At 45.3% G+C, this 9727-nt stretch overlaps 2 pseudogenes; both read left to right on the top strand.

The window, feature by feature from the left end:
* Positions 1-6856: 6856 nt before the first annotated feature.
* LOC144122994 (uncharacterized) lies at positions 6857-7401 on the top strand (annotated as a pseudogene).
* A 379-nt stretch (positions 7402-7780) lies between these two features.
* LOC144122984 (uncharacterized) lies at positions 7781-9173 on the top strand (annotated as a pseudogene).
* The last annotated feature ends 554 nt before the right edge of the window (positions 9174-9727 follow it).

Raw genomic sequence — 9727 nt, 5'->3', positions numbered from 1 at the left:
TGGACAGCACTTCATTAGTTTAAGTGACTTCATTATTCAAGCACTTGGCCCGGAAGTGATCAATGAAAATGTGTCCCCTTGATTGAAGAATACAGAAGACCTTTACGCTACCAGCGCTTCTTTTCTTTCAGTGGTACTCAGCTAGGATAAAAAACAAAACTGTTTTTGTGGAAGCCTTTCTTTGGGCGCTCAGATGTAATCATTACTAATCTTGAGCTGGGAACTCTGGGAAGTGCTATGCAGCTTGCTGGCGCGGCGTTGTCAGTGCTCGGGAACTCAAATCTGCACACACTGCCGTACGAAAGAAACCTTAGCATTCCTTCCGAGCTGCGCAGTGGTTGCAGAAACACAGGGAAAGCCGGAGAAGTAGGAATAACTTAATGGAAATAAAAAATTTTTTTCGCCTTTCAGAAGTCAGTCACGGTTTTTGGATCCTTAAATTTCTTTCTTAAGGTGTTTTCAAAAATGAGCGGTTAAGAACTTTGCTGCTGTAGTTAAATAGAATCCTATAGTTTATCTTAATGGTAGAAAATCGGTAAGCTAGTACGCTGTAATCATTTGATTTGCCAGGCAAAGTTGATATCAATAGTTTTGATATCAATGCTAACGCTATGGGTGAGATTGGATATGTAGCAATGGTTAGCATTGGCTAGTAAAGGAATTGCTATGTTATGTTTGGGCGAAGAGGCATTGTTTTCTTTTGGATATAAATATCCAGTAGCAGAACATAGCAATAGAGCTCGGTATTTATCGGTAAAGAGTACACCGTCTGTGATCAGCCTGGGTGCATTAGCTCAACAAGTTTTCTTGATTCAAATCTGGAACATCTGCGCGCTGCCTGACTTGCTTTGTGTTAGTGATGAAGGACTGTCGATCTGTTAAACTCAGGTTGCAGCGGTTGGCAGCACTCAACGTGTTCAGGCTACAGCTGTGGTGGCCTGTGACTTTCAGTGCGCGTGTCATTGCTTGTCGTGCTTGTTACGGACCGCATTGCTTTAATTCTTCGTATTCTTTTACGCCCCCTTGATTTTCTCCCCCAGTGCAGGGTAGTCAAAAGGAACATCTTAACCTCTACCACTTTGCTCTCTCCCTTGATTGAACAAGTGAGCCACGTTTTTTTTCACTGTAGGTGAGCGCTAGTTTTGGATAAGCACTTTGTATTAGTCGGTGTAAGCCACTGAATGGATGACAAACTGGAGATGGTCGCTCTGTGTCTGCGAACGTCCGCCGTTCAAGTGGAACAGCACACGATCGATGCCCCCCTCCAAGGCATTTTCAATGATGTCCAGATCGCCAGCGCAGAATGCTCACACACGGAGGGAACGTCAGAAAAATGCAGCACGCCCCGGGTTTACAGAGGCATTGTTCAGGTAAAAGCAGGGCTTAATGATATCGTTGCATAACGCTGAAAGCTAGGATAGTTCGCGATGGTTTTGATTTTGACCTTCGTGTGCTTGAGTTTCAATGCAGCAAGCTGAGACCCAGTAGCACTTACACGTGGCTATCACTTCAGCAGCTCACGTAACGTTCTTGTATGTACACTCGTGAGCACACTTGTTGAGAGTGCTGGAGCCGTGCGCTGCGGAACAAATCACAGCGCTCAAGTGCTGTGTTGAGGGCAACAAGCTCATTCCTTGCTTTTCTTTGTATGCAACTTCGCTACAGCCCCAGCACTGGTCTTGAAATGCAGCACCTCCTGCAAAAGATTGCTGCGTTTGCTGATACAAGAAAGTTTGCTGATACAAGCCGGCTCCACGGCTGTAAGAAACACTTGCAACTGGGCTTGTTGGTGTGTATTCGTGGAAGACATGAGAGCGCAAAAATGGCAACACGGACCGCAGCGCTCGTCCTGTTCCCTTACCCGTCCGTATTGCCATTTTTGCGCTCTCATGTCTTCCACGTTTGTACACTGCGGTGTGAATTGGGAACATAGAGTCGGTGTGCGCTCTCGGAGGCGCGACGGCGTGGGTAGCGTGAGTATCTTCGATTCAATATTCTATTTTGCGTACTGTGAAGCACGATTGCTTCGAATGAACAGACACCGATACGAAGATATAAAATTCAAAGAGAAAAAAAATAAAATGCAGGCGTTTTAGCTGCAGTTTGGGTTACGACGAGGTGCAATTTTGCGAGCATTATACGGTTGAATGGTGGTAGCAGTAACAATGACTGTCCACGATTATCACCCGAGTTGTTCAAATAAAACAAAAACCGTAATGGCACGGAGTCCTAACCTGAAAGAAAGAAGTCGTATCTCTGATAATGCCGCGAACACACGACTATCGATGTTGTGACTGACTGTGATTTCTCCACCAAAAGCAGCCTTCTCTTCGGCCTGCTAACAGTGGTTAAGCAATGGAATGATACATTGAGGCTTTTTCACCTCAATTACGTACAATAAGGTGAACAGAAGTGCTGTCAAGCTTTCTTTTTGCTACGAAGTCCAGGGGACGTCATTCGAAAGCGCTTGCTACGCAGAACCAGGAGCACGCAGCGCGAATCTGTCGGGCAATTTCCAAGCAGACGGGATCGTGGCGTGGCCACATTGTGTGGTGTCTATGTCATATCCTTCTTAGACTAAGCAAAACGTTGAGCTGAGCTAGTTGGTATGGATTCATAATAAAACGGCGCAAAAGACGACAAACCAGAGAAAGGACAACACGGGAAAAGTGCTTACTTGAAACTAAAAGTTTTATTCTTTAAACCTTCATATCTATAGGAACGCACCAACGCATGGAACAAAAAAGAACAAAAACACAACAGAAAAACGTCACGCACATCTGCTCCCCCCGCCCCCCGCCTCTCCTTAAGCACTTTCGAGAAATGCAACCCCCTTGTCAAGTAATGAAAAAAAAGAAAATTGCAATGCATTGCTTCATGATACACGTGTATTATACAGCCCCAAAGATCAGACAACATGCGAAGTGGTAGAGGCTGACCATATCGCAAAAGACCAACAGAACTGGACAAGCAAACCAAATGTTTTCCTGCGTGATAAGGAGGTTGCATTTCTCGATAGTGATTGAGGGCGGATGTGAGCAGTTTTGCGTGAAGTTTTTCTGTTGTGTTCTTAGGCTTTTTGTTTCATGCCTTTGTGTGTTTGTGTATAGTGTTTTTTTGTGTCTTCTGTACTACATGCATCTGCCTTCCAAGATTTATATCTTTGATAACCATGTGCCATTTCAATACAGTTTCCTCTCACAACATATGGTATCATAAATGACAGATCTGAGTGGTATTACTCTCTTTGTAACCCTTGATCAGCATCGAATACATGTTTTTCTTTTGTTATCAGTGTTTGTGTATGCGCATTTTTTACATGTGCTGTAGCCTGTCACTGCTCGAGGGGCGGACGGGGCTTCTGTCAAGCTGTGAAACTTGGAGCTTTTTCTCAGCCGCCCTTTTGCCCCACCTGTACACTCTGTTGGTGAAATAAATGCTCATTGGTTGATTGATTGATTTATATATGACGATTTAAAGAATAAAACCTTTAGTTGCGAGTCAGCGCTTGTCCTACGTTCTCCTTTCTGTGGTCCGTCGTCTGTTGCACTTTTTTTTGTTACGAATCTTTCATATACTAGCTAGCGGCGTCGCCGCAGCGTGGCGTCGATTTCATGAAAATCGCCAATAATTCTGCCATGATCGACTGGAACCTGAAATTATTGTTTTTTCTGCCAATAGCGGAAATTTCCTTGTACGAAGTCCTGAAGCGCTTTTTAAGGTACAAACTGCATGCTTTATCCGTCATGTAACTGCCTCACATAGCCCCCAGAATCTGTTGACTGGAGTGCTGCGCTGCTGGAATTAGAAAACTACCTTCATTTCACCCAGTTATAACTTAGAAATGCCATAGTTTAGCGCTCTTTGTAAGGAGGAAAGTTCTGCCGCTATTTCTGTGCACAGCAGAATTCGGAGACATTTATGCGCTAGGATCTCGCTGCACGTTAAAAAACTCAGGGTTGTCGTATTTAATCCAGTACCCTCCTTGACGTCATTCGTCTTTGCACGCAGGGTGGCTATGCCACTTGAACATATATCACTCCCTTTGACAATACCGAAGATTCGAGGATATTCCGACTCTTACATGATTACTGCGCCAAGAGGTGAGCTGTGCTTTCTCTGGAAGGGACACATATAATTGAAATTTCAGAAACGAATAACTGTTTTTTGATGCTTTCCAATGAATTGATTTGCCAATGTGATTTTCCCATGATTTTCCCTGGCGGCCGGAAAGTACAACAAGGGGGAGGAAAGCGCGAGTGACTTCCGTCCCGGCTAATTAAAACACCTCCGCTGAAGCAGTAACTCCGTACACTATCCGTCGTGAACGTAACTGAAGGATGACTTGGCGCTAGCGTCAGTAGTAAAATACAAGATATAACCGCAAGAAGCTTCTGTAAGGAGAAACGGTCTGTCGCTCTCTGTCTGACTGTCTACCCCTTTTGAATTTCTAACCCGCGCGGCCGTTGCAACCGCCACTCATTCTTTGAGTGTGTTTCGCGAACTCCGTCAGTCACGCGTTATCTTTTGTGCTGACGCCTGCTTTGCGGCGCCGGTCACAGACACATTGGCGTCGTGTTACTTCATGTGTTAGTGATGCCGGGGCTACGACAACTATGGTGGGGTTTCGTTATGTGTCGTGACCTTCGAAACTGCGAAGAGTGCAGCAAAACCCGCACAGATATGACCGGAACCGCTACGTGAACTCGCTTTCTCGGGAGCCACCGCTCATTCCGGCACCTTGGATCATGAACAGTGATTTAGACACTGCGGTTGACGAAGCAGTCATCGGGCTTGGTCCGCAAGAGTCGACACATCGTGGGGAACCGATTATGCAACTGTATGTTAACTGAATTTTATTGGTGTCACATAGATCAGCATGGAGAGTGAAGGCCATTGCGTGATAGTGGTTTGCTTTCACGTATTTACGTAAATACTAAACAATTTTTTGCAATCGTCTATAACTTTAAGGTAGATCATACAGGCATTAAACTGCGTCCACTCACTGTGTACGGACTGATCTTTCTGTATTGCGTGAAAAGTATGCAGGAATGATCGAATATGTACTGCATGAATGATGCGTGAAAAGATGTACTGAAAATGTCACTTGCTCTGTTTGAGATAAACTTAACACCTCTGGTGCATCGACACACATTATCTTTATCATGCGGAATGCTGTAACGCAGAAATGTAGGGTATTTTGAGAAATATTTCTTTTTGACTAAACTTAAGAAGAAGGATATCTATGTGTCATTAAAGCCATGAAAAAGTTCTCTTTGCTTCAAGCATGGGCCCAGCGCTGCGGTTACCATTGTTGACCAGCATTGCAACCAATTTTAACATGCCAAAACAACAAAGAAAGGGTGTACGGAAACCCAAGCACGGCATGCGATTGCGCGCAGCAAGCGGATGACCATACATCCATCTACCTCCCCTAGCGGGCCCGATTTTGGACCAGTCCGCGCGCGAAGCAGATTCCATGCGAACACCCCCGCGCCCGCTTGTTTCGGCCATCCGTTGTCATGGAGAGAACTCGTGCACAAAACGCACGTAACTGAAGGAGGAATGGGCGCTGCCGTCTGTAATTCATGGCCACTGGAAGGTACACGGTTTCACTCCCATGGTACAACCTGTGTGTAGTGGTCCTCTCTCGTCTTGCTAGATCTGAAATTTTCGTAAGAGCGGGTGCAGCATTAGCGGCAACCGTGTAAATTGAGATTAGGAAATTTGCTTAAAAATACCTGGTGCTGCACATAACTTGCTCAGGAATCCTAAAAATAGCCCTTTTTACTTAGGAGACCGCGTTTCCATCTTAGGAGTGTCAGTGGTGTAGCGCACCACAGTAACGTTAAGACGTGCATGTTGTAGGCTGCTAACTAACATTGATTAGTTAAAGGACTGCAGACACCCAATTATATTGCGTGGTTTCTTCTTTCAGATGATGCTTCAGACATTAGTACACACGGATCACCAGGCGGTTTCCGCCTACCACCACTAAACAATATATAATTGAATTTCTTCTTTCATGTTGTTTCGTTTCCGGTTTCACCAATCGAACGATGGCTGTGGCCCGTAGTTGATGTCAGGTCACGTGAGGCATGAAAAAACTGCAATATAAATGTTGATACACAATTTTAACTCACGCAAGCACTAAACCAGCCTGCTTCAACAGCTAGAATAGACACGAATGACGTGTCAGCAGTTGCCGTTTTTTTTTTCAGCATCAAGTGACATAAACATCAACTACATGTCGCAGTCATCGTCCGGTCGATGAAACCGAAACGGAGACAGCGTCAAGAAGAACTCCAGCATCAAAAAGAACTTCACGGTGAAATCTCGCTTGTTCATCGATGGTGACGTCCTTGCGTAGGTGTATGAGTCTCATTTGTCGAGGGTGCAAAATGGTAAACGAGAGGCGATGAAGAATCGCTACTTGGGGCTGTATTACGGAACTGTCAAAAATTCTGCCAATATTATTGACAGTGACGTCAGAATGAGGAAACGATGAGACGTCACCGCTTGGCGCAACGAGGAATCAGCCAATTACAGCAGGGCGGCGCTCCGACAGCATTTATTTATAGAGGCTAGAAGATTTGACTAGTGTAGTGAGCAGGCGCCCTCGCCAGCTGCCGCACCGAAGCCTGCTTCGATGCTAGCGTAGGTGGCGCTGATCGCGGCAGGCGAGTTATGCGAGTAAAGAAGACCGATGCCGCCGCCGCAGCTCCTCGTGTCGCTCGTCGAGTGAAAGCGCGTCTTTCTGGTGTGTTTCCGCTTCGCTCACATCGCTCCTGATTTCCTGGCATCTTTGTGCGCAGCGATTCAACAGTGCCGTGAATGTGATTTCCGCGTCTAGAGCATGCGTACAAAGAAAGGCAGAACGTGTTTTGTGCCCCTGTGCAAAGGGGGTATAAGTCATGTGCGAAAAAGGTTTCGCTGTTCCGTGCTCCCGCAGACAATCTTCGTCGAGAAGAATGGACAAGGAACATAAAACCATAGGACAAAGTGCTGGATGAGACAAGTGTGGTGTGTTCCCGTCATTTTGACGATCGCTATGTTCAAAAAACTTTCAAGCATATCATTAATGGTGAGGTCGCCGAAATAGAGCGTGAACGGCCAGTGGTCACTGACGACGCCGTTCCCACAATTTTCCCTGACGCGCCCGCCTATATGTCTTAGAGTGTCCCTAAAAAGAGAAAAGAGAGAAATCTGGCAGATAGTTACGCCCAAATACCGAAGCGCAGAGAGGGAAACCACCTCCCTGAAGACGGAAACACTCAGGACAACAGAAGTGAAAGCTTCTCAGAGGCAAGACCGCATCCAATCAGCGACATTCCACTGCCTTCTGCCCACTGCAACCGAATTATGCTAGAAAATGAGCCTGAAACGTTATGCTTTGGGTAGCACTGCAGCTCTGGGGTAGAAAATTTGTATGTCACTAAGCATGTTGCTTTCATGCCGTGTTCAGAGGTCGGTTGTGCTGTGATGAGTGCGTACCGTTGCTATGTGCTCTGTCGGAACGTAAAGGTTGAAAAATATTGTGTCAAGACACCTGACGACGTCGCGGTGGCATTGACAAAGGTCGATAACTTAATACCTTGCCCAGGCTTCGAAATCCACCCAATCCAGCCAGGACAGTGCGTTGAGTTTGGAGGCAAGCACTTTGCAAAAACTGCCTCGGGAGATCAACTGAAGACAAACTCAGCGATGCAAGTACACGACGAAGCTGGCAATAAACAGAACATATCGGCTTAAGAAAAAGCCGAGTATATCATAAAAACAACGAAGAGCCAGGAAGTCCTCCTATTGCTGCGCGCACGGAGAAAGCTGGCAAACACCGAGAAAAGTGTTGCAGAGGTTCGGGTGATAACGAATCTATTTCCAGCTCTGTCTTGGAAACAAAGATAAACAGGCTTCCACCAAAGCAGCGCCTTATTGTTAAAACGTATTTTGATGCAGCCCGCAGAAATTCGAGCCGCGGCCTTCGGTATAAGTTATGGATACTGCAATGCATCGTTATGCGCATGACAAGCCCCAAGCTCGCTAAGCACATCAGGCGGCACGAAATAATGGCTCTGCCTAGCAAATCGTGCTGGATAAACATATTCAAAGTTTCAAAAGTGAATTTGGGTTTAGTACCAGCATTCTCTCAGGTGTGCAGAAGAGGACGCAGGACATGGATGAGTTCAGTCGCCATGATGGACTTGTGTTCGATGAAATTAAGCTTTCGGAAAACATCAGTGTGAGACCATCTGGCGAGTTTACTGGTTTCGTAGACATTGGACTTTTTACTGACGACACAACAAAAACGGCAACAAGTGACCATGGCCTTGTCGTCATGTTCCAGCCATTCGAAGGTAAGTTATTCTAGTTGAACGGTTGCAACACTAAATGGCTGCAAAGGTTTCAACATGCAGTTTAATCCTCTTTTTTTGTTAGTGATGTTTGTCATTGATTTTATAGCAAAAGTGGCATAGGTTGTTAAAGTGTTTCGCCTTGAAATTGATACAGCTACCAATTTACTGTTTTCTGTACGGCGCATCATATAGTGCTTCATCTTTGCAGGAACATAGACACAAATACTTGGCGTGTTCGCTGCCCGCGGGAATGTTAAGGCACCGGTGTTTCAAAGGCTTTGCTGGAGGCCACAGTCCTCGCTGAAAAAGCAGACCTGTTCGTCGACTTCTGGACTAGCGATGGTGCTTCGTGGAATCGTTGCCTGTGCAGGCTTTTTGGCACCAAAGGTGCATACTTTTTATCTAACAGGATTATTGGTTGCTAGATTTTTTTAGCTATTAACAAGTTGCTAATCTGTGTCTGCATTGTACCCACGATGTTTTTTATTGTGTTAATCAAAGTGCATTTCCATATTTCCAGCATAAGGCGAGGAAATCAAGTGCAAGGTTCAACATCCCGTGGACAAAACAAGGAACCTTCATTTCATTTCTGATTTTCCTCACATCGTAAAATGTGTAAGGAATGCCTTTACCTCTAAGGGAGTCCAGATCTGAGGTGGTAATGTACACGTCGGAGTTATCAAAGAAGCGTGGAAGTTTGAGAAAGACGCGCTTACACTCAAAATGATGCCACATTTAACTTTATCCCATTTGCAGCCGAATGCATTTGACGAAATGCGTGTCTACCTAGCCTTCCAGCTTTTCAGTGCTGAGTTTTGAAAGGACTTTTTTTTACAAGGATAAGCTAGACAACATTTTTAGTACAATTGAGCCAACAGAATGATTTGTGAACCTCATAGAACGCTTGATATTTGTCATGACATCAATGGTGCCCTCCAAAGGGCTTCGCCCGGAGTCAGCAAGTGCGAGCTTTCTAGAAGAATTTTTAACCATCTTGAATGAATGGGAACGGTATGCCGCTCAGCACGGCGGTGGATTTCTCAGTGCAGGGACTGCTCTCGGACTTCGTGTGACGCTGAAAAGCACACCGTCACTTTTGATTTATGTGACGTCATCACTAAAATGCAAATATCTGCTGGCAGCCAATTTGAGCGAAAACAAATTGGAGAATTAATTTGGAATTGTAAGACAATCATTCGCCTGCAATGACCACCTCTCTCCAGAGCAGCTTTTGCTTAAAGTAAATAACCTTTCCTTCTACAACTTGGCAAAGCCACCAAGGATTGGAAATTCACAGGCTGATATAGTGAGTTCTCTTTTACAGCCCTGTAATACAAGGAAAGAAAAGGCGGCACAGATAGCAAGCCTAATTG

This window comes from Amblyomma americanum, chromosome 1 (genome assembly GCF_052857255.1).
Source record: "Amblyomma americanum isolate KBUSLIRL-KWMA chromosome 1, ASM5285725v1, whole genome shotgun sequence".
NCBI lineage: Eukaryota > Metazoa > Arthropoda > Arachnida > Ixodida > Ixodidae > Amblyomma > Amblyomma americanum.
Note: the sequence above shows the minus strand (reverse complement) of the source record. Positions and strands in the feature narration are given on the sequence as shown.